Source organism: Balaenoptera musculus, chromosome 14, assembly GCF_009873245.2.
Source record: "Balaenoptera musculus isolate JJ_BM4_2016_0621 chromosome 14, mBalMus1.pri.v3, whole genome shotgun sequence".
NCBI lineage: Eukaryota > Metazoa > Chordata > Mammalia > Artiodactyla > Balaenopteridae > Balaenoptera > Balaenoptera musculus.
In genome coordinates, this window is record NC_045798.1 from 61,587,926 (window position 1) to 61,614,676 (window position 26,751).

Sequence of the window (26,751 nt, forward strand, 5' to 3'; positions counted from 1 at the left end):
AGGTCTATAAAACTAAAAGCTGGTTCTTTAAGAAGATAAACAAAATTGATAAACCACTAGCCAGACTCATCAAGAAAAAAAGGGAGAGGATTCAAACCAATAAAATTAGAAATGAAAAAGGAGAAGTTACAACAGACACCGCAGAAATACAAAGCACCCTAAGAGACTGCTACAAGTGATCTATGCAAATAAAATGGACAACCTGGAAGAAATGGACAAATTCTTAGAAAGGTATAACCTTCCAAGACTGAACCAGGAAGAAATAGAAAATATAAACAGACCAATCACAAGGAATGAAATTGAAACTGTGTTTAAAAATCTTCCAACAAACAGAAGTCCAGGACCAGATGGCTTCAAAGGTGAATTCTATCAAACATTTAGAGAAAAGCTAACACCCATCCTCCTCAAACTCTTCCAAAACACTTCGGAGGAAGGAACACTCCCAAACTCATTCTATGAAGCCACCATCACCCTGATACCAAAACCAGACAAAGATGCTACATAAAAAGAAAATTACAGACCAATATCACTGATCAGTATAGATGCAAAAATCCTCAACAAAATACTAGCAAACAGAATCCAACAACACATTAAAAGGGTCATACACCATGATCAAGTAGAATTTATCCCAAAGATGCAAGGATTCTTCAATATACGCAAATCAATCAATGTGATACACCATATTAACAGATTGAAGAATAAAAACCATATGATCATCTCAGTAGATGCAGAAAAAGCTTTTCACAAAATTCAACACCCATTTATGATAAAAACTCTCCAGAAAGTGGGCATAGAGGGAATCTATCTCCACATAATAAAGGCCGTATACAACAAACCCACAGCAAACATCATTCTCAATGGTGAAAAACTGAAAGCATTTCCTCTAAGATCAAGTACAAGACAAGGATGTCCACTCTGGCCACCCTTATTCAACATAGTTTTGGAAGTCCTAGCCACGGCAATCAGAGAAGAAAAAGAAATAAAAGGAATACAAATTGGAAAAGAAGAAGTAAAACTGTCACCATTTGCAGATGACATGATACTATACATAGAGAATCCTAAAGATGCCACCAGAAAACTACTAGAGCTAATCAATGAATTTGGTAAAGTTTCAGGATACAAAATTAATGCACAGAAATCTCTTGCATTCCTATATACTAATGATGAAAAATCTGAAAGAGAAATCAAAGAAACACTCCCATTTACCATTGCAACAAAAAGACTAAAATACATAGGAATAAACTTACCTAAGAAGATGAAAGACCTGTACTCAGAGAACTATAAGACACTGATGAAAGAAATTAAAGATGATACAAACAGATGGAGAGATATACCATGTTCTTGGACTGGAAAAATCAATATTGTGAAAATGACTATACTACACAAAGCAATCTACAGATTCAATGCAATCCCTATCAAATAACCAATGGCATTTTTTACAGAACTCGAACAAAAAATCTTAAAATTTGTATGGGGACACAAAAGGCCCCGAATAGCCAAAGCAGTCTTGAGGGAAAAAAACGGAGCTGGAGGAATCAGACTCCCTGACTTCAGACTATACTACAAAGTTACAGTAATCAAGACAATATGGTACTGGCACAAAAACAGAAACATAGATCAATGGAACAAGACAGAAAGTGCAGAGATAAACCCACACACCTATGGTCAACTGATCTATGACAAAGGAGGCAAGGATATACAGTGGAGAAAAGACAGTCTCTTCAATAAGTGGTGCTGGGAAAACTGGACAGCTACATGTAAAAGAATGAAATTAGAACACTCCCTAACACCATACACTAAAATAAACTCAAAATGGATTAGAGACCTAAATGTAAGACTGGACACTATAAAACTCTTAGAGGAAAACATAGGAAGACCACTCTTTGACATAAATCACAACAAGATCTTTTTTGGTTCACCTCCTAGAGTACTGGAAATAAAAACAAAAATAAACAAGTGGGACCTAATGAAACTTAAAAGCTTTAGCAAAGCAAAGGAAACTACAAACAAGACAAAAAGACAACCCTCAGAATGGGAGAAAATGTTTACAAACGAATCAACAGACAAAGGATTAATCTCCAAAGTATATTAACAGCTCATGCAGCTCAATATTAAAAAAACAAACAACCCAATCAGAAAATGGGCAGAAGACCTAAATAGACATTTCTCCAAAGAAGACATACAGATGGCCAAGAAGGACATGAAAAGCTGCTCAACATCACTAGTTACTAGAGAAATGCAAACCAAAACTACAGTGAGGTATCACCTCACACCAGTTAGAATGGGCATCATCAGAAAATCAGCAAACAACAAATTCTGGAGAGGGTGAGGAGAAAAGGGAACCCTCTTGCACTGTTTGTGGGAATGTAAATTGATACAGCCACTATGGAGAACAGTATGGAGGTTCCTTAAAAAACTAAAAATAGAATTGCCATATGACCCAGCAATCCCACTACTGGTCATATACCCCAAGAAAACCATAATTCAAAAAGACACATGCACTGCAATGTTCACTGCAGCACTATTTACAATAACCAGGTCATGGCAGCAACCTAAATGCCCATCGACAGACGAATGGATAAAAAAGATGTGGTACATATATACAATGGAATATTGCTCAGTCATAAAAAGGAAAGAAATTGAGTCATTTGTAGAGACGTGGTTGGACCTAGAGACTGCCATACAGAGTGAAGTAAGTCAGAAAGACAAAAACAAGTATCGTATATTAACGCATATGTGGAACCTAGAAAAATGGTACAGATGAACCAGTTTGCAGGGCAGAAATAGAGACACAGATGTAGAGAACAGATGTATGGATACCAAGCGGGGAAAGTGGCAGGGGGTGGTGGTGGAGTGATGAATTGGGTGATTGGGATTGACATATATACACTAATATGTATAAAATGGATAACTAATAAGAACGTGCTGTATAAAAACTAAGTAAAATTAAATTAAAAAATCTAAAAAAAGAAATGTAACCAAAAAACTCCTTTATATTAACATTTTTCCCTCATAATTAACATTTATTTTCAAAATTAATTTTTAATTCTCTTGTCCTCTGGAAAAAAATTTTTTAAATAAATAAATAAACAAGATGCATCCCTGAAATTATTGTCTCATCTGTGGTGTGCATGCACACTTGTGCACTTGTGTATGTGTGTATGTATGTATGTATGTGTGTATGTGTTTATAACCATGCATGCAAGTCAGCTCTGAAGGCATTGGAGAGAGGAAAGTTCTAGAACTTTTTTGAGAGTCAGTAGACTAGCATGGTAGCATGTGACACTGTGTGCTACAGTCTTTTAATTGTACAGATGAAGAAACTGCAACCAAAAGACAGGAAGACGTAAATTGCCCCATGGCACACAGTTAGGTAAAACACAAAATGTAGATTATAACCCTGATGAACTAACTCCTAGAAAAATATTCTTTCCACTACTTCAAGACCCTGAGGTGTCTCCTGTGAAGGACAATATTGATTAGGCATTCTGGCTTGTTTTCTGGGTTTTTAGTCTCATTTCTTCATCTTCCTCTATCCTAGAAGGAACCTTCCTCTCCTATTGTTTCTAGGGTCTTATTCTCACTCTTCCATTTCTCTGAAACAGAGGACCGCATCTTCACCTCTGCTCATCTGAGCTTGAAGCCCTTTCTTTGCCCCCTACTTATATTGCAAGCTGCCTTGATAAGCATCCTGATCTGAGCTGAGAACTCCTTGTGCCACCAGTCCTGGTCAGTCCTCAAGTGACTTCCCTGCCTGGCATCTGGAGCTGTCCAATCACAAAGCATCCCCATGTCGTTATGAATTAAAACATTGATTTTTGATGTTTCCTCATTTGAACTCCTGCTTTTGTGCTGTCAGAGAGACTGGGGCCTGCCTAAAACCTTCCATGTGACTGGGATGTCTGCCTGCTCTGCCAGCCCAAGGACCCTTTAACTAATGTCAGTGAAATTGTTGAAAGCAAAGGGAGAGAGAGAAAAAATATCAATAATAATAATAATAATAATAATAATAATAATAATAATAATAATAATAAATGGGTTCCTTTTAGTTCAGAGAAGCCAGAGGGAAGGGCATGTCAGCAACTTGCCATGTGTTGTATTGTGGGAATGCAACTGCCCAACCTGAACAGCAGCACATTCCAATTATAAATATAAAACAGGGTTCACTGCCTGCTGCAAACATGGCCTGTAAAATGGGATGGCAAAATTACTGTCCACCCCATGTTATACTTTCTTATTATCTCATCGTAATTAAAAGTTGTTAGGATGCTGAGCTTCCCCTAATCCCTTATTGTTCTTCTCAGAGTATTCTTGTGTTTTAGGATTCGAATTGTTGAGACTGGATTATTGTGGTATGATGGTGATGTGAGCCTAAAGCAACCAACAAAATCATGTCCAAAAATGCTGGTGAGATACAGAGGAAGATGCTCAGGCAGGACATTACAGTTGAGTATGTGTAGGGAAAGGCTTGGCTCCTGGGGAGGATGTCAGGTAATGTGGAGACAGCAAGACAATAGAAATGGTGTCCCTAAGAGTGACAGGAAGAACAGGCAGAGCGAATCACCAGGGTCAGCATTTAGGGACAGAGGCAGTCAGATGGGGAAAGGCAGAAGCAGATGCCCAAAAGGCTTTAGTTAGAGCTTTTGAAATGTGAAGCTAGCTTTCAGAGCTGGCACAAGGAAAGCTGGGGTTCAGAGAGAACAGGGCAAGTACCAAACCCATGCTAAAGTATGACGGGCTAAAAATGTTAATACTCAGGCACTAGAGTAAATTGTCATCTGCCCATATAGTGCCCTATTTTTTAAAATCTAGCAATGAAATCACTATCTTGAAGAGGTATCTGCACTCCCATGTTCATTGAAGCATTATTCCCGATAGGCAAGGCATGGATAACCATCCTTGTATCCCTGGGGTATATATGTGGATATTATTAAGCCATGAAAAAGGAGATCCTGTTATTTGCAACAACATGGATGAAACATGCAGGCATTATGTTAAATGAAGTAATTCAGACAAAGAATATACTGTATGATCTCACTTATATATGGAACCTAAAAACATTTAGCTCATAGAAACAGAGAGAATGGTGATTGTCAGGGGCTGAGGGGTGGAGGAAATGAGATGTTGATCAAAGGGTATAAACATATATGAATAAGTTCTGGGCATGTAATACACAACATGGTGACTATGTATTAATATGGTTAATAATACTGTATCATACACTTGAAAGTAGCTATGAGAATAGAACTCTAATATTCTCAACACAACACAACAAAATGGTAACTATGTGATGTGAAGGATGTGTTAACTAACCTTATTGTGGTAAACATTTTGTAATATACATGTGTATCAAATCATCACATAGTAAGCCTTAAATTTACACAATGTTATGTGTCAATTATGTCTCAGGAAGCTGGAAAGGAAAACATAATCAAATTTGAGAAAAAAAAACAGAATATGTGCAAAGAATGTATATTCTCCAATTTTGGAGTGTGATACTCCATATGTATCCATTAGATAAAGTTTATTAATTGTGCTATACAAATATCCTTATTAATATTTTATCACCTAATATATTATAACTGAGAAAGATGTATTGAAATGTCCCTCACCTCTGATAATCTGTCAATTTCTTCTTATAGTATTGTCAAATTTTTGCTTTATATCTTTTTAGGCTATATTATTGAACACATGAATGTAGAATTGTACATAATCTTCTCAGTGAATTGACTTTCATGACTAAATTTTATTGACTTTCTTTCTTTTTTTAATTAAAAATAATAAAAGAAATCATACCACTTAATATCCCTCATGTATTTTTCTCATCTGCCACCCCCTCCCCTCTGGCAATCACCTGTTTGTTCTCCATACCTGTGACTCTGTTTCTTATTGTTATGTTTGTTCATTTGTTTTGTTATTAGATTCCACATATAAATGAAATCATATGGTATTTGTCTTTCTCTGTCTGACTTATTTCACTTAGCACAATATCCCCAGGTCCATCCATGTTGTAGCAAAAGACAAGATTATATATATTTTTATAGCTGAGTAGTATTCCATTGTATGTGTATATATGTTCTTTATCTACTCATCTATTGATGGGCTGTTATAAATAATGCTGCAGTGAATATAAGGGTGTAAATATCTTTTCAAATTAGTGGGGTTTTTTCTTTCCACCAGGAGTAGAATTGCTGGATTGTATGGTATTTCTAGTTTTAATTTTTTGAGGAACTTCCATACTGTTTTCCAAAGTGGCTGTACCAATTTACATTCCGACCAAAAGTGCACGAGGATACCTTTTTCTTCATATCCCTGCCAACACTTGTTATTTGTAGTTTTGTTGATAATAAATAATAGGTGCAAGGTGATATATTTGATTTGCATTTCCCTGATGATTCGTGATGTTGGGCATATTTTCATGTGCCTGTTGGCCATTTATATGCCTTCTTCAGAAAAAATTCTGTTCAGTTCCTCTATTTTTTACTTGAATTTTTTGTGTTTTTGATGTTGAGTTGTATGCGTTCTTTGTATATTTAGCATATTAACTCCTTAAAATGTGTATTATTTGTGGATATCTTCTCCTGCTTAGTAGGTGGCATTTTTCATTTTGTTGATACTTAACTTCACCGGGCAAAAGCTTTAGAGTGATGTAGTCCCATTTGTTTGTTTTTGTTTTTGTTTCCCTTACTTGAGGAGACATACCCCAAAATTATTACTATGATGATGTCAAAGAGAGTACTGCCTGTATTTTCTTCTAGGAGTTTTATGGTTTCAGGTCTTGCATTTAAGTTTTTAATCCATTTTGAGTTTATTTTTGTATATAGTATGAGAAAGTAGTCCACTTTGATTCTTTTTACATGTAGCTGTCCAGTTTTCCCAGCACCATTTATTGAAGAGGCTGTTTTTTTCCCATTGTCTATTCCTACCTCCTTTGTTGTAGAGTAACTGCCCAAAAAAATGTGGGTTCATTTCTGTGCTGTCTATTCTGTTCCATTGATCTGTGTGTCCGTTTTTGTGTCAGTACTATATTATTTCGATTACTGTAGTTTTTAGGATAGCTTGAAATTAGGGAGTGTCCTACTTCCAGGTTTGTCCTTATCTCTCAAGATTGTTTTGGCTATTTGGTGTCTTTGGGTTTCCATAACATTTTAGAATTATTTCTTCTAGTTCTGTGGAAAATGTCATTGTTATTTGGAAGGGGATTGCATTGAATCTGTACATTGTCTTCAGTAGTATGCTAATTTTAATAATTTCAATTATTTCAGGCTATGAGCATAGTATATCTTTCCATTTGTTTGTGCCATCTTCAATTTCTTTCATCAGTGTCTTACAGTTTTCTGAGTATAGGTCTTTTACTTCCTTAGATTTATTTTTAGGTATTTTATTCTTTGTGATGTAATTGTAAATAGGATTGTTTTCTTACTTTCTCTTCCTGATAGTTTGGTATTAGTGTATAGAAATGCAACAGATTTCTGTATACTTGTTGTGTACCTAGCAACTTTACCAAATTCATTGATGAATTCTAATAGTTTTTTGGTGGCATCTTTAGGATTTCCTGTTTGTAGTAGTATGTCATCTGAAAACAGTCATAGTTTTACTATTTTTCCAATTTAGATTCCTTTTATTTCTTTTTCTTGTCTGACTGCTGTGATTAGGACTTCCAATACTATGTTGAATAAAAGTGGCAGGAGTGGGCATCCTGGTTTTATTCCTAATCTTATAGGAAATGCTTTCAGCTTTTTGCCATTGAGTATGATGTTAGCTGTGGGCTTGTCATATATGACCTTTATTATGTTGAGGTGTGTTCCCTCTATGCCCACTTTCTGGAGAGTTTTTGGATGTTGAATTTTGTCAGAATGTTTTTCTGCATCTATTTAGATGATCATATGATTTTTATTTTTCAATTTGTTAATGTGGTGTATCATGTTGTTTGATTTATGAGTATTGAACCATCCTTGTACCCCCAGGATAAATTTCACTTGATTGTGGTGTATAATTCTTTTAATGTATTATTGAATTCGATTGGCTAATATTTTTTTGAGGATTTTTGCGTCCATGTTCATCAGTGATATTGTAGAGTAATTTTCTTTTTTTGTAATGTCTTACTCTGGTTTTGGTATCAGGGTGATGTTGGTCTGATAGAATAAGTTTGGAAGGGCTCCTTCCCCTGCAATTTGTTGAAATAGTTTGAGAAGGATAGGTATTAACTCTGCTCTAAATGTTTGGTAGAATTCACTTCTGAAGCCATCTGGTCCTGGACTTTGATGGAATTTTTTTTATTGCTAGTTCAATTTCACGACTGGTAATAGGTCTGTTTAGATTTTTCTATTTCATCCTGACTCAATCTTGGAAGATGGTATATTTCTAGGAATTTACCCATTTCTTCTAGGTTGCCCATTTGATTGACATATAGTTGCTTGCAGTAATCTCTTATGATCCTGCATATTCCTGTGATATTCATTGTAACTTCTTCTTCTCCACTTCTGATTTTATTGATTTGGGCCTTCTCTCTTTTCTTCTTGATGTGTCTGGCTAAATGTTTTTCAATTTTATTTATCTTTTCAAAAAACCAACTCTTAGTCTCACTCATCCTTTCTATTTTTTGTCTCCATTTCATTAATTTCTTCTCTGATCTTTATTATTTCTTTCCTTTTACTAACTTTGGGTTTTGTTTGTTCTTTTTCTCATTCCTTTAGGTGTAAGGATAGGTTGTTTGATTTTTTTTCTTATTTCCTGAAGTAGGCTTGTATCACTATAAACTTCCCTCTTAGAACTGCTTTTGCTGCATCCCATAAATTTTGGATTGTTGAATTTTCTTTATTTTAAAGTCTATTTTGTCACATACAAGTATTGCTTCCCTGGATTTATTTTGATTTCCATTTGCATGGAATATCTTTTTCCATCCCCTCACTTTCAGTCTGTGTGTGCCTAGATCTGAAGAGAGTCTCTTGTGGGCAGCATATATCCATTCAGACACTCTGTTTTTCGATTGGAGCATTTCATTCATTTACATTTAAAGTAATGATCGAATGATATGTACTTCTTGCCATTGTTTTGGAGTTGTTTTTGCAGTTCTTTTTTGTTTCTTGTTTCTTCTTTTGTTGTCCTTTCCTTGCAATTTGATGATTATCTTTAGTGTTATGTTTGGATTCCTTTCTTTTTTCTGTGTGTGTTATCTGTCATAGATTTTGGTTTGTGGTTAACCTGAGGTTATATTTAGCTGTATAACTATATATATATAAATAAAACTACATATATATTTATATTTATAAAATTATTTTAAGTTGCTGATCTCTTAAGTTCAAACATGTTTTAAAAATCCTGCATTTTTATTCTACACCCCCCGCCAAAGTTTATTGTTTTTGACATCATATTTTACATCTTTTTGTTTTGTGTATCCTGTAACTATTTATTGTATATGTAGATGATTTTACTACTTCTGTCTTTTAACTTTCTACTAGCTTCATACATGGTTGATTTACTACCTTTACTGTATATTTGCCCTTTCCATTAAGATTTTTCTTTTCATAATTTTCATATTTCTAGTTGTGGCCTTTTATTTTGACTTAGAGAAGTGCTTTTAACTTTTCTTGTAATGCTGACTTTATAGTGCTGAACTCTTTTAGTTTTTCCTTATCTGCAAAACTTTTGATTTCTCCATCAAATCTGAATAAAAGCTTTGCCAGGTAAAGTATTCTTGGTTTTAGGTTTTTCCCTTTCATTATTTTAAATATATCTTTCCACTCCCTTCTGGCCTGAAGGATTTCTGCTGAAAAGTTTGCAGATAGCCCTATGGACATTCCCTTGTACGTAACTTGATGCTTTTCCCTCACTGCTTTTAATATTCTCTCTTTATCTTTAATTTTTGCCATTTTAATTACAATATGTCTTGGTGTGGCCCTCCTTGGGTTGATTCTGTTTGGAAATATTTGTGCTTCCTGGACTTAGATGTCTGTTTCCTCAGGGCAGTTTTCAGCTACTATGACTTCAATTACATTCTTTGCCCTTTTCTCTTTCTCTTCTCTTTCTGAGAACACTGTAATGCAAATGTTATTAAGCTTGATGTTGTCCTAAAGGTCTCTTAAACTGTCCTCATTAGTATTTATTCTCTTTTCTTTTTTCTGCTCAGCTTCAGTGATTTCCACTACTCTGTCTTCCAGCTCACTCATCCATTCCTCTGTATTATCTAATATACTGATTCCTTTGAGTGTATTTTTCATTTCAGTTATTGTATTCTTCATCTCTGTTTGGTTCTAATTTATATTTTCTAGCTCTTTTTTAAAAACTTCTAACTTCTCACTCTTTCATCCATTCTTCTCCTGAGTTCCTTGAACATCTTTAGGATCATTACTTTGAATTCTTTATTGGATAGATTGCCCATCTCCAATTTACTTAGTTCTTCTGTAATCTTATCTCATTTATTTATTTGGATCATATTCTTCTGTTACCTTATTTTGCCTAATTTGCTGTTTTTATTTCCATGGGTTTGGTAGGTTGATTATGTTTCCCAACCGTGGAGAAGTGGCCTTTTGTAGGAGATGTCTTATGCCTCTCAGCAGCATACTCTTCTCAGGTAACCAGAGCTATATGCTCCAGGGGTGCCCCTATGTGAGCTGTGTAGGTCTCTTTGTTGTGGCAGGCTGACTACTGTGAGTGGTCTGGTAGTCATGGCTGGCTCCTGGTCCAGTTGGTTGCCAGGCCCTGCCTGTGCAGAGGCTGCTGGTTACTGGTGTGCAAAGTTAGTTCATGAGGCAACTGGCTGTGGAGCTCTCAGGGGTCCAGGGGCTAGTGTGGAACACTGGTTGGTGGAGTCAGGTTCTGGTTTGGGTGGTGTGAGGCCAGGCATCTCAGATCTAGTGTTTGCCTGCTGATGGTGGAGCTGGTTCCTGACATGGCTGGCTGAGGGTTACGTGGTATGCCAGATGTGGTATCAGCCTGATGATGGGCAGGTCTGTGGCCTGGGTGTTCTGGAGGCTAGTACCAGCTCACTTGTGGGTGGAGCCAAGTCTTGGAGTCTCTCGCTGCAGGGACCTGGGGTTCCCAAAGCTGGTGTGTCAGCTCATTGGTCAGTGGGGCTAAGGCCCAGGAGGTTCTGAGGCTTGTGCCTATTCACTGATTGGTGAGTCTGATCCTTGGACTAGGCCCACTGGTGGGCAGAACCAGGTCCTGGGGCCAATAAGCTAAAGGAAGGACTCCAAAATATCACTTGCCAGCACCAGTTTCCATGTGGTAGAATGAGTTCCCCAAAATAGCTGCTGCCAATGTCTATGTCCCCAGGGTGAGCTGGAAGTTCCCTCCTGTCTCTCCAGAAGGCTCTCTAAGATCAGCAGGTGGGTCTAACTCAGGCTCCTTTCAAATTACTGCTCCTGCCCTGGGTCCTGGAGTGTGTGAGAGTAGAGTCTCTATTTCCCATAGTCCTCTGGCTCTCCCAAAAGTAAGCCAAACCTTCAAAGCCAAACTGGACTTCAAAGCTAAACCTTCTGGGGGCCTATCTTCCTAGTGCAGAACCCCTGGCTGGGGAACCTGATATTAGCCTTGGGCCACTCACTCCTTGGGGAGGATTGCTGCAATTATAATTATCATCTTCTTGTGGGTCACCCATCTGGGTGTATGGGTCTTGACTGTACTGCGTCTCCACTCCTCCTACCCATCTCACTATGGTTCCTTTTTTATATCTTTTCTACTAGTCTCATGGTTTTTCTCATCAATAATTGCTCTGTAAATAGTCATAATTTTGGTGTGCCCATGGGAGGAGGTGAGCTCAGCATCTTCTTACTCCACCATCTTGTAACCAAACTCTAAATATTTCTTTAATTGCAATAAATGCAAATAGACCACACTTCCCAGTTAAAGGTAAATATTTCTAGATTGGATAAACAAAAATCCAGCTATATGTTGCTTGTAAAATTCACACCAAATATGACTTAAGAAACAGAAAACTCGAATAGTCTTTTAACCTTTAAATAAATTGAATTGTTAATTAAAAAATCTTCCAACAAACAAATCACCAGGCTCAGACTGCTTCTTTATCAGATTGAGCAAATTCTGTGAGACAGTTACAGAACAGAAATGCCAATCTTACTCTTCCAATCTTCCAAAGGATAGAAAAAGAGGGAAGACTTCCAAACTCCTAACACAACTTTTTCCAAACGTGGAGTGGAGTTTGTGAGAACTTTCAATCACATTTGCATCCTCATGACCCAGCAGCTCTACCGTTTTTCATCACTCCCTCACTTCTGCATGTTGGACCACAATGGACTGATCACCGACTCAGGAGAAGTGCTCCAGCTCCCTCCAATGGGAGCACACTCATGTTCTTGCACCTTTACACCTGTTGTGACTGACTTTATTTCTAATAATACTCTTTATTGTGTTTACTATCAATATCATTACACCAGATTTCTTTTGGTTAGTAGTGCCTGACATATCTCCTTTTGTTCTGTAATATCATCTTTTGACCTTTATTAAGATATCTTTCTTGTAAGTAAGTTGAATCTGCCCTTGAATTTGGAGTAGAAGCTTCAGCAGCCATCATGACGCAGATCTTCAGAGTCCAACTCTTTCAGACACCTGATTTGAGTTCAGCCACTGCATGAAGAACTGTATCCTTTTGTCTGCCCAACCCTCATGGTAATTTAGCCCCACCAGGAGCCCCAACACCCTCAGTAGAGCCCCCAACACCCGTGTTTACCTATATTGATGTGATTTCCACTGCTCTTCATTTTCTTCTATAGATTCAGGTTTTTCTGTAGTATCATGTTACTTCTGCCCAAAGAACTTTTAAGATTTCTTTTAGTGTACATCTGCTGGTAATAAATTTTCTCAGTTTCTGTTTGAAAAATTTTTTACTTCCTCTTTATTTTTGAAGGTCCCCTCCCCACCGCTCATGGGGTAGAGAACTCTGTTAAGTTTTTTTTTTTTAAAGCACTTTAAATTTGTTCTCCATTGTCCTCTGGCTTGATCAATTTCTGATGAGCAGTCTGTCTGGTATAATTCTTATCTTGGTTTCTCTATATCATGTGTTTTTTTTGTTTTCTTTGGTTCCCTTCAGGATTTTCTCTTTAACCTTTGATTTTTAGCAGTTCAACATGATGTATGTATGTATTTTTTTGGGTGGTGAGTGGTGGTGTAGTGTAGTTATTTATCTGGACTGGTGTTCTCTGAGCTTCTTGGAATTGTGATTTAGTTGTTTTCATTAATTCTGGAAAATTCTTCGTTACTATCCCTTTTTTAAAAATACTGGTCTGTATTATTTATTTATTTATATTTATTTGAATTCTTATTGAAATGTTGATTTACAATGTTGTGTTAATTTCAGGTGTAGAGCAGAATGATTCAGTTATACAAATATATAAATATATATATTCTTTTTTTACATTCTCTTCCCTTATAAGTTATTATAAGATGTTTAGTATAAGTCCTTGTGCTATACAGTAGGTCCCTGTTGGTTATTTTATATATAGTAGCACGTATATTTTAATCTCAAACTCCTAATTTATTTCTCCCTCCCTTTACCCTTTGGTAACCATACTTAGAACATTCTCTAACACCATACACAAAAATAAACTCAAAATGGATTAAAGACCTAAATGTAAAACTGGAACACTCTAAAGCTCCTAGAGGAAAACATAGGCAGAACACTCTTTGACATAAATTGCAGCAATAGCTTTTTGGATCCATCTCCTAGAGTAATGGAAATTTTAAAAAAGATAGATAAATGGGACCTAATTAAACTTAAAAGCTTTTGCACAGCAAAAGAAACTATAAACAAACCAAAAAGACAACCTACAGAATAGGAGAAAATATTTGCAAACAATGCAATCAACAGGGAATTAATCTACAAAATATACAAATAGCTTATACAACTCAATATCAAAAAAACAAACAACCCAATCAAAAAATAGGCAGAAGACCTAAACGGACATTTCTCCAAAGAAGACATACACATGACCAAAAGGCACATGAAAAGATGCTCAACATCACTAATTATTAGAGGATTGCAAATGAAAACTACAATGAGGTATCACCTCACACCACTCAGAATGGTCATCATCAAAAAGTCTACAAATAATAAATGCTGGAGAGGGTGTGGAGAAAAGGCAACCCTCCTACACTGTTGGTGGGAATGTAAATTGGTACAGCCACTATGGAAAACAGTATGGAGGTTCCTTACAAAACTAAAAGTAGAGTTACCATATGCTCCTGCAATCCCATTCCTGGGCATATATCCAGGGAAAACCATAATTTGAAAAGAAACATACACCCCAATGTTCATAGTAGCACTATTTACAATAGTCAAGGCATGGAAGCAACTTGTGTCCATTAACAGTTGAATGGATAAAGAAGTGGTATATATACAAAATGGAATATTACTCAGCCATGAAAAAGAATGAAATAATGCCATTTGCAACAACATGGATGGACCTAGAGATTATCATAATAAGTGAAGTAAGCCAGACAAAGACAAATATCATATGATATTGCTTATATGTGGAATCTAAAAAAATGATACAAATAAACTTATTTATAAAACAGAAATAGACTCACAGACAGAGAACACAAACTTATGGTCATTATCTCTTTTAATTGTTTTTTTCCTCCCTTCTGTTGCTATTCTTCTTCTGAGATTTCATTTATATGTATGTTATGTTGTCTAATATTGTCCCACAGCTCTTGATGCTCCTTTATGCTTATTTTCTTCTTTTTCCCCATTCTTATTTCTTTCTGTTTCAGTTTGGGTACTTTTTGTTGAACTCTCTTCAAGTTCAGTGATGTTTTTTTCTCCCCTGTGTAGACTTTTCTTATGAGTCCACCAAAGGCATTCTTCATCTCTTTTTTCTCTATTTTTTTCATTTTTAGCATTTTCATTTGACTTTTTCTTATAATTTCTATCTTTCTACCTGTTCTATAAAATCCCCTGTATGTTCATGTATGTGTTCCACTTTCTCCACTGAAGCTAATAGGTTATTAATTAAAGTTACTTTAAATTCTTTATTTGGTAGTTGAAGAACCTGGAATATGTCTGAGTCTGGTTTCATTGACTAATTTTTCTCCTGATAGTGTGCTGTCTGAGTTCTTGCTTCATAATTTTTTGTTGGAAGCTGAGTATTTTGTGTAAAACAGTAGATACCAAGACCAATATTATTTTTTATTAGAAATAAGTATGCATTTTCCTTTACTATGCCTTTAGTGGGGGGAGGGGAAGTTTAATCACTACAGTTTGGTGTTGAGTTGGGTTTGGGTTTTATTCTTGCTATGTTTACCCTTGGCTTACCACAGGCTTCAAATTCCTCTAGCATTACCTTGTGCATGAGAGAAGGATTGGTTTTGTCAGAGGTATCTTCTCAGTGTCTGACTCGCTATTAGCATTGAGTCTTCTTGTTGTGCCTGAGATTTATAGAGGCTCACTTCCTCCATCCCTATTTATTTTGCTGAATCTCTACTTTTTAAAGTAAATTGATTGTTTTAAATCAATTCATGCATGATTTGAGGTTTCTTTGGTCATCCTGGGGATACAAAGGTGAGGTGTATATTCGTAATAGGTCTACCATCTTGGGATTAGACTGGCTCTCTCTCTCTCTCCTTTCTGTCTCTTTTTCTTTTTCTCCTTTTTTCCTTGTTCTCCTTAATAACAAGGCAATTATCCTTCAGTTTTAGGAAGGGAAGCTGTCAGGATGAGGAAGACTCATTCACACTGGGACATAGAGGCATAGGAATATGGAAACACTTGAATCCAAAGAATCAGTACCTTATGAAAAAATCTCATACCATCACAGCAGATTATTAAAGGAGAAAGTCTATGGAAGAAAGGGGAACAAAAAGGGGACTCTTCCAAGGAACCTCCAATCTCTGTTATTACCTTTCTCTTATACAGACAAGTAACAGCTGGCACAGAAGACAAATGTGTGGCACTGTATGCTACAGGCAAGAAATAGCTGGATGCTGGATCAACAACTTGCTGGGTGGTCTAAGAATCAAAGGGTAGAAACCTGGGTAGGGCCAGCATTATCACTTTGTTTGGAAGCCAGGCTGGGACTTTTAATTGGCTGGAATACCTTCTACAGAAAAGGTCATTAAGACCTGGGCTGAGTCCAGCTGCCTGGAGCCAGTCAGTGGTTTACTGGGGTTTTCTGTATGTTGGTCATTGAAGACTCGTTTCAATAAGTCTATTCAATGTATCTTCCATAGGCTCTTAGCAAGGAACAAATTTTTTGACATAAAAATCTATACCTCTATGGCTCTCCCTAAAGCAAAACAGAGTTCAGAGTTTAGCAAAATCAATAAAATTTAAGAAAAGGAATATATTACAGCTTGGTAAATCAGGAACAAAAATAAGCTTTCCCCATTTCCTATCTTCTAGATAGAGAATTTCAAGACCTGAAATCATCTTTTTGTTGCTCAGATTTGAAGACTCTAGGATTGGTCTTTGAAATTCACATCTTGGTTTTGTTTCAATTTGTTATGATCATGAAGCAAAAGAAGAGCTTTGCTCCTGTGTTCCTTTAGGCGACTGCCTACTTTTCCAACTATTCATAGGCCAGCAAAACAGTCAAATGTTTCCCAGAAAATTCATCCCTGAAGGCTGTGATGTGACCCTAGCCCCATGCTAGCCCTGTGCTACAGACTTGGATAATAAAAAAAGCAGTGCAAATATTACTTTTATTTATTTAGAGGGGATTATTCAGTCTAGAAGTGTCTTAAGGTGGCTTACAAAGATATGCAAAATATAGCAAAATGGCAAAAAGAAAGAAAGAAGGAAAGAAGAAAGTAAATGGAGCCAAATATTCCAAAAATACTACTTATGAATTTGCCAACACATTTGATTCTAAAATATAATTTAGTCTCCTTTGAAAAGGAAAATCTGATGAATTATGAAAACTATATAGTGTCTTATCAGGTAAGGGATGTACTGTTCAGGAGACCCAGAACTCTCCTGATGTTAACACTGGCTAGGACAAAGGAAACAGTGATGCTGGAAATCAATATCTTGTACATATTTGAGGTTTTCTAAATGTAATGAGTAAATTCAAGGGAGACACAGGAAGTAAATTCTTTCAGTAACTCTAAATTCCTTGAAGACTAGTGTGATAAGACTTTGTATCCTTAACATAGTGACCTTGATATGGTAAATGCTCAATAAATGGTAGTCATTAAACTAAGCCAAAGTAAGAAGCAGAAATGTACACGGTTGGCACAGAGAATAGTGAGAAGGCTCTTGTTACAGAGAAGTTCAAGCATCTCCTCCTCCAGGAGGCTTTTCTTGACACACATCTTCAAACTGAGTTAATCACTTCTTCTGAAGAGCTATCTCGCTGCTTACAATCCAGTCCTACTAAAAAATTTCCTCAGGCATTGTGATTAATCTCCTTCACTGCCAGATCTGGGTTCTTTGTGTACAAGGGTTCAAGATTTTACACTGTTGCCTCCCAAGTCTAAATTCTCAATTAATGTTTAATGAATTGAATTAATAGGAATATTAGATGGTCCTAAAGGAGTTTGCCCTATCTTATAGAAAGACTTTATTCTACAGAAAAAAATTAAGTCCATCGGGCAAGTGAGCTAAATAGAAAACTCTGTAGGCATATTAGTTGCAAAAATGCAGGCCTGGAATGATTAAGGCCAGAATCATAGTGAGAAAACACAAAACTAAAGCAATTATCTCAGCAGGTAATTTTCTCACATCCAAATTGCTCATGCAGAAAAAAAGTTTTTGATGAAGTTCTGTTTAAATTATACTTCTTTCTTTCATTATTACACAAAAAATTATTTCTCTAAGTCCAAAAATAAATGCCCTTCCTATGTGTATTCACATATCTTAATATATTTGGGGAAAAACTATAACGGCATTTATAAGGCAGTACTGAGAGCTGCCATGAGGCTTGTCTGTTTTGAAGGAATGTGGATAAAAGGGAAGTCATATCTCTGAAAGAGTGAGAAAGCTGGGCTTTTTTCCTTCTCCAAAACTCATGTTGGAAAGTCACTTAACCTTTCTGAGTGTCCATTTCTTTGTTCATTAAAGGGAAGATAATAATATTTTTCACACCTTAGTCATGGGGTGACTGAGGGCAGGGACTCTGATTTATGACCTGACAGCACCAAGGAGTAGGAGAAAATCCATAAATATTTATGCAAAAAAAAGATTAAATTATGTAACGAATATTATAGCGTTGAGGCAAGACAACAGATCCCAGGAAACAACATCATAAAAAATAAAACCATCTCATATTTGTGCCATTCTGTTTTGGAACCCCAGACACAAAGAGGGAAGAAGTTTTTGCTCATGCTTTCATGCTCACTGAGACATAGCTGATTCTGGGACAGGGACGGGGTACTGCTGATGAGGAAATGGCAAGACACTTTATTCCTTTAGCTCTGAGTGTCTTGGGAGATGTCTACAGAGCTTGGTTGTTTATGTAGAGGATTCTGGATTCCACTCTGCTTGCCAGAGGCTTCTGTGTCAACAGCCAGAATTGATGTGTGTCTAATTTTAACTCAAGTGGAGCAGACATTTATTTTGGGAAGACAGGATCCTTTGGAGAATGGCTGCAATTGCCTGTGGTCTGGGTCAGAGCTGAATTTCTTGATCATCTTCCTTAGCTGGTGAGGAAGATTTTATTTAATTTTTACCTGGCCATGGTATGCTCTACTCCTCTAACTTTCTAAAGGGCCATTAGAATTTATTTTTGACTCCCCAAGATGCCTTATCTATTTCACACTTCCTGGAGTCTATCTGGTTTAGTCTTCATATATGACCAAATGAATGTTCAAGCAGTAAACTTTGATGGCATTTTGGGAACCACATTCCCCTCACCTTCCAGAGTACAGCAGCTGTGATGAGGGGAAGGATCCCTGGACCAAGAGTTAGATAAACTGGGGATCCACTGCCAGATCCCCCACTTTTTCACACCATAGCCTGAGTCACCTGAGGCACGAGACCTGCTAAGAGTCTCTATTTATTCTTTTATAAAATGTATATTTAAATAAAGTAATATTGCTTTTCTCCTGGAGTTTATGTCATTCATCTTACAAAACTTTTAGGACATATGTATGTTATTCTTGGAATCTCTAAGGCCTCGATTCCACAATCATTTTTTATATCTCTTTATACTGCCTTAAAGATGGAATTGGGCATGGAAAAGAGGAAGTTATAAAGGATATTTCCCAAGAATGCCTTCAAGATAGGGCTGCTTCTACTTGGAAGCTAGTGATATCAGTAAAAACTCAAAGTAGGGCATTGGCAGGGAACTGGTGGCATCTTACTCCTAGTGGGATAAGTGCAAATTGGTGTTTTCTCAAGACCATGTGACCAAGTGATTTTCTCAAGATTAAGCGCTATCGTGGGGGTACTTACAGGTCATAGGACAACTTCATTCTGAGAAGCATGTCCTTCAAGTTAAGGAATGTCTGTTGGAGGCTTCTCTATATTCCTGAGCATATATGCTGCTGGAATAACTATAAGAATGGTCTTGTCCTCCGGAGTTCACAGTTTACTGCGGGTATAGACACAAGAAATATAGACACAAGAAATCATCAGAGAATAGTGATACACAGTGTATATAAAATGTAAGTGGAATGCAACCCAAGTAGGGTGCCAGAAAGAGCAATGGAGGGTCTGAAATGTCAGCTCAGGTTCCACTAGTTCTGTAAACTTAAAAAAATCATTTTGTTTTTCTGGGCCTCATTATTTCATCTTTTAAATGAGGGGTGGTGTAGTGTAGTAGTTAAGTGTGGTCCAGGATCCAGACAGAATTTGAGTCTTTTTCAGAGACTAGCCTGTTGGCCTTTGGTGAATTAGAAAAAAAGACATCCTTTCCTCCAGGAAATGCTCATTGTTGGCTTGTTGAGCTGAGAATGGGTTAAATATCAGGCTCCAATTGGCCCCTTGCTGTGCACTTTGGTACAACACCTAGGTTGCACATGGCAGAGCTAGGTCTATCCTAGCTCTGATACATACTTGCTCTCTGATCTTTAGCAACTTACTTAGCATCCCTAAGATTCAGCTTTCTTAGCTGTAAAGTGGGAGTAATAATAATATCTACTTAGTAACATTGTTTTGAGGATTAAGTGCAATAACAGATGCAAAGTTCTAGGTGTACACTAAGCATTCAGTGTAGGTTATCAGTAAGATCATCAAAATAACTTTGAAAATGCCAAGATGTATTTAACAAACACTGCATTTTTGAAAGCCAAGAAGGGGGAGTGGGTTACCGTGAGCTAGAGATGGCTTTGTGAAGAGAGTGCCCATAGGTGGCCCTTAAGGAACAGCTAGAGTTTAGGTGAGCACCTATCCAGGAAAATATATTCTGGGTAGAGGGAATTTCATCGAGGCCAGGGTAAGTGTAACATGTGAGAGAGCAAGTGAGCAAATTCATTTTTTTGGAACAGAAACTTCATGTCATAAGAGCCAAGAGGAGGGCATAAGTATTCTGATGCTTCAGGGGATATTTATGTATGAAAAAGGAGTGTAAGATGGGTACTGATTACTACAGAGATTCTGCAGGTGTTAAGGGTTACCGTTTTGTCTCCACATTGTAGAGAAGTGAAACATCCAAACTATCCCTTAAGTCTTCAGGCTAACATCTGTGTTCTTTCAGGAAGGAAATGTCGCCTCGAATGCAAATGTGCTCTGATTTCATGATGAGATGACTGATGTCACTCTATTCTTATCCTTTTGTAGGGAGTCTGCCTTTTCCTCTCTGGCAGCTTTTAGGAATTTCTTTTCCCTTGATGTTTTAATTTTACAGCTTTGTGTCCAAGTATGTTGTAGTTTGTAATTCTCCTCAGTTTTTCAGATTCTTACAACCCAAGGACTCATGTCCTTTCTTCCCCCTTCAGTTGGGTATAGTTTCAGGAATTATGTCTTTAAATATTGCCTATTCTCCATTTTTTTTTCTAATTGCTAATTCTGGAACTTATATTAGATGCACTTGGAATTGCTGGATCAAGTTTCCATCTCACTTAATATTAGTCTCTTATTTTCTATCTATCTCCTTGTCTTCTGTGTGAATTCGGCTTAATATTTAGCTTACTGGTTTGCCCTTCAGCTGTGTGTGTTGGTTTTTTTTAGGACTTTTATCGTGTCACATCTTATTTATTTATTTTTTAAACATCTTTATTGGAGTATAATTGCGTTACAATGGTGTGTTAGTTTCTGCTTTATAACAAAGTTAATCAGCTATACACATACATATATCCCCATATCTCCTCCTTCTTGCGTCTCCCTCCCACCCTCCCTATCCCACCCCTCTAGGTGGTCACAAAGCACAGAGCTGCTCTCCCCGTGCTATGCGGCTGCTTGCCACTAGCTATCTATTTTACATTTGGTAGTGTATATATGTCCATGCCACTTTGGCTGCGTTGGGTCTTCAATGCTGTGCGCGGACTTTCTCTAGTTGCTGCGAGTGGGGGCTACACTTTGTTGTGGTGCACGGGCTTCTCATTGCGGTGGCTTCTCTTGTTGTGGAGCGTGAGCTCTAAGCATGTGGGCTTCAGTAGTTGTGGCACACAGGTTCATCAGTTGTGGCTCGCGGGCTCTACAGCGCAGGCTCAGTAGTTGCGGCATGTGAGCTTAGTTGCTCTGTGACATGTGGGATCTTCCCGGACCAGGACTTGAACCCATATCCCCTTCATTGGCAGGCAGAGTCTTAACCACTGCACCACCAGGGAAGCCCCTGTGTGTTTTTTTAAATCATTATATTTTTCATCTTAAAAACCCCGGTTCTTTATCATAGTTGCCTACTCTTGTTTCATAATCTCCTGTCTTTTTTTCATAGCTCTTTTTTAGGGAATGTGATTTTTTTCCTTTATCTCCCTGAGAATATTTAAGTGTACTATATTAAGAGCTTTTGAGATTACTCTGTTATTGCTGTTCCCTTTCATAGTATTAGCTTTCCTCAGGTTATTGGTTGTTGCTGGCCAAATGCTTGTCTTCAAGAAGATTTTTCCACATGACTTTCCCACACAGCTTTTTATTACCTGTGAGAGCCTCCTTGTGGGCAGAGCAGCAGGTGTCTGTCCTCGTTGGCACCATGGTGTTGGCTTCTCCTGTCAGTCTATCTTTCTCTTTTAGAGATGTTTTCCTTGTTTTTGACTATGGCTTTGTAGTCATTGATTTCTTTTGTATGTGTGTGATGGTTTGGTACAAGATGTGAAAACTTCAGAAAGTGTCCAGTCCCCTTTCTTAAAATCAGAAATTTTAGATTTTAAAATTCTTAGAAACTACCTGTTTCTAAGATCTCCTGTAAGTCTAAAATTCTATAGTTCTTTAAGTTCCCTTAGGCATAAAACTACACGTTGAAATTAAATTTCAAGGTTTAAAATCTTTCGCTTGTTTTTTATTTCTTAAAAAGGTCAAATCAGTATTTGCCAAGCAAACTGGAATCTGTACTAAAATATTACAAAACACTGAGTTTTTGTTTGTTTGTGTTTAGCTTTCCTTGCTGTTTATTTCCAAACAAAACTGAAGCCATGTTTAATTTTTCCATATGATCTAGAACCACACTCTCCAATATGATAGACACTAACTACAAGTAGCTATTTAAATTTAATGCAATTAAAATGAAATAAAATTAAAAATTCAGTTTGTCAGTAGCATTAGCCACATTTCAAGTGTTCATATGTGAATAGTGATTACCATATCTAGCACAAATACGGAACATTTTCATCATCACACAGATTTCTGTTAGCATACTGATTTAGATTATTGAGATTCCAGGGATATAAACAGTATTTGTCCTTATAAAATATATGTATTTATGCTTGTGTGAGAGTGTGATTTCTTATATAATTCTGAGTTTCTTTAGTGAACAATATTGAATATGACTATCATATTTAGATCCTTTAGTTAAAATCTTAACAATATAAATAGGCCGTCTGAGTTCTTCACTGGTAGAATTCCAACTGGAGTGGCTACTGCTCCCTGTGCTTGTACCATCCTGTCCTGATAGATCAGGAACCAAGATTGATCAGAGTAATGGAAACGACCTACATGTCCTATCTTTTGGAAGTAGAAGCAATAATTACCTCTCTCATCCATTTTCATCTCCATAAGAAAACCACTTCCATAAAGATAATGTATTAGTTTTCTAGGCCTGCCATAACAAAATGCCAGAGTGATGGCCTAAACACAGAAATGTATTTTCTCACAATTCTAGAAGCTAAAAGTCCAAGATCAAGGTGCTGGCAGGGTTGATTTTTCTCTCAGGGCTCTCTCCTTGGTTTGTAGATAGCTGCCCTGTAGATGTCTCCTCAAAGGGCCTTTGTGTGCGTGCATCCCTGGTGTCTCTTTCGTGTATCTAAATTTCCACTTTTCATAAGGACACCAGTCATTTTGGATTAGGGCCCACCCTAATGGTCTCATTTTAACTTAATCACCTGTTTAAAGGCCCCATCTCAAATATAGTCACATGCCAAAGTATTTGGGTTTAGGGCTTTGACACATGAATTTTGGGGGAACATGGTTCAGTCCATAACAGATAATATCTATAGGACTGAAAAAAAAATTATTGTCAACTCCTGTTGTACTAAAAGGCTAGGAGTGCTCCTGGTAAATTTAATTCTTTGTATATTGGAGGACAAGTAGAAAGGCCCAGTGGTTTCACCATGTTAACGTACTTGTAATTGAAGTCTGTTGTGTATCAGTACTTGCTTTTCCCCACTAATGAGGAGGCTTCAGGACCTGGGAGTAAATATTCCTTCTAAAACCATAGAGAAGGTTAGAGAGTCATCTTGGGATTGTCATTCAACTTTTTAAAATCTGTGTTCTCCGTTATAAAATGGAAGTAATCATAATTGTCTTATAATGCTGTTTTCAAAGTTAATGCCTGTGGAACTACCTAGCACAAATCCTATCTCACAGTCCATGTTCTACAAATATCTGTTGGAAAAAGAGGAGACTGAGTTTGTATTGATTTCCAGACAATCTATATTTAAAAAAAAAAACAAAAAACACTTATCTAGAATGTTTTTCTTCCCTTTCCTGATGTTCAGTAAATGTAGTAAGATTCATGTAATTAAATAGGGTGAAATATATAGAAGACATTTTCCTCTTCACCAGAAGCTTGGTGGTGATCCCTGTGCAAAATTCGTGGGTTAGCTGAGTAAGGGCGTAGGGAGTCACCTAATCTGAAAAAACTACTATTCCTGATAGTCTTCCTTTGGGAAAGTCCCTGTGTTCTGTGTCCATTTGGGAGCTCCCTGGCGGAGTTTTTGCTCCATTACATGTCTTCCTGATTAATTACATCTCTCCAAGAAATAACTAAGAAGAGAACACAAATACTTTTGAATTGGAAGGAAACATAATCCACCCTTCTACCCAGAGGAGGTATCCTTTCTCCTGCACCTTAAGCTTCCTTTGGGTGTTCCTCAGTGTACCAAGTTTACTATCTGACAAGACACATCTTTCCCTTCTAGGGTCTAATTGTTAAGAATTCCTACCATATACTGAGAAAAATATCTTCTTGCCTATCACTTCTAACCCTGGAAGCAATTGCAACATCTCCCAGCCCAGTCTTCAAAACACTCTGAGGGAGTTCCCTGGTGGCCTAAAGGTTAGGATTCTGGGCTTTCATTCTCGTGGCCCAGGTTCAATTCCCGGTCAGGGGACTGAGATCCCACAAGCTACGCGGCATGGCACAAAAAACAAAAAAACCCCCAACACTCTGAAAGCCAAATTTATAGGCTAGAAAGAGAACAAACTCACTGATTTAATGACAGCATTCACGTTCCACTGGCAACAGTTTTAAAATGTTGCTCGGAGGATAATCCCTGCAGTTCAAGTTTGCCCGTTGTGCATTGAGTCATTAAAGGTGTGTGGGTGAGTGGGTGATGCCAACCTCATGGAGAGTTGGCTGAATGATTAATGGCCTTGGCTTCTGATTTTAAAGGTTCCCATTAAATACAAGGGTATGAGACTTTTTCATGAAGACTCTGTTATGGCTTCTTCTGCCACCTCTTCACTTTCTCGTAAAGTGAATGAGTGTTTTTAATTTTAGAGTGTGGAAACCATTTCTTGTCATTTCCTTCTGGAACTTTCTGGACAAAATGATCCTAAAAACACATTTTTTTAATCCTATAATATCTGAACAGCTCTAGAACAAGAAGAAAACTGGTAAAAATGCCAACAAATGTACTTCTGAAGTTTTATCTTGTGGAGTTATTACCTTTATTGTGGGGAATTTCAAGGACAGTATTTATAGAGATCTTAACAAAACAAGGATGTCAGTATCATTGGAATCATTAAAATGTGGAAGAAGCTTGTATTTGTCATCATTGCCTCCTTACCATGGATGGATAAATGGTTATGTGAGATGAGAGTATGGTGGAGTAGAACTAGCCCCAAAATATGGATCACGGAACCTGGGTTCGAATCTTGGCTGTGAAATAAACTATGTTGCACATAATTTTCATTGGCTTCAGTTCTCTCATCAAAATAATAAATGCAAAATATAGATAAAATTATGTGAAGAACATAGAAAAATTTATATAAATATTAGCCAAATTTTTATTTAATGCACACTCACCTCTTGTCTTACAACACTTTATGACTCCCAGACTTTTAACCATACTGTGCAAAATTGAGGTCATACTCTCTGATAAACTTTCAAGGTCAGCAGCAAACTGACCAACAGGGTTGGTAAGTAGCATAGTGTTGTGGAAAGGATTTGGAGTAATATGTTCCTAGGTTCAAATTCTAGCTTAACTTAGCCACATAATCTTAAGTTACTTTACTTCCTTGATTTAATATCTAAAGTGGTAGTAATGTAATTTACTTCATAGGATTATTGTAGGGATAGAAAATATAATGTGTATAACGTAACTCCATAGGGCCTGTCACCTAGCAGGTACTTATTAAATATCATGAATACATAAACACCTCTGCTCCCTCCTACCTTCACTGCCTTCTTTCCTTTCTTCATTCCATTAAAAATCACTCACTCTCTGACCAGCCAAGATGGAACATGAGATAGAGAATGGAAGAGGTGGAGGGAGGAGTAGATTTGGCTGGATCCAGAAAGTCAGCAGGGCAGTAAAACAGTCTACCTTGATCTTGTCCCTCTGTTAAGGGATAAGAATCTTGTGAGGAATTATTCTCTCCTTTCATCCCAGACCCCTGATGGGTCCTCCCTACAACATAGAGGAGGAGTAGAAGAAAGATCAAGGAAAGATCCTTGGTCTTAAAACTCTCTACCATTGCTCTCTTATAGTATCTCCTTTCTCAGGCCAGGACAGCGGGCTGAAAATAAATGCATAAGCTCTCTGAGCTACTTGGAGAATTGCCCAAAAATTGCATTTTTGACTTATACTTCACACAGCAAATGAGAGACCTTCAGATTTTGCTTGCATGTAACCATACTGAGTCTCAAAATGAATCTACTTGGAACATCTTCACAGTAATATTTCCCCAGCATGAGGAGGTTATAAATACTCAGGGTCACGCCTGCTAATCTAACAAGCCAAGTTGAAGTTAATCCTGGTTACAGTTGATCTCAGGGCTCCCTGGAATGGACAGGGTGAGGCCCTGATTAGGCATGCACTTGGGAAGTTCAGGTCAGACCAGAAGCAGCCCAAGGTAATGTGAAGAGCTCGGCATGATAAATTCAGAGACATGGATGCTAGTCCAGACTCCATCATGACTTGTCTGGGACCTCAGGCAGATCTTTTGAGCTTTTAAGGACTTAATTCCTCATCTTTAAAATGTAGATAATTATCCTTATACCTCTTTGCCTCACAATGATATGATGAAGATTAATG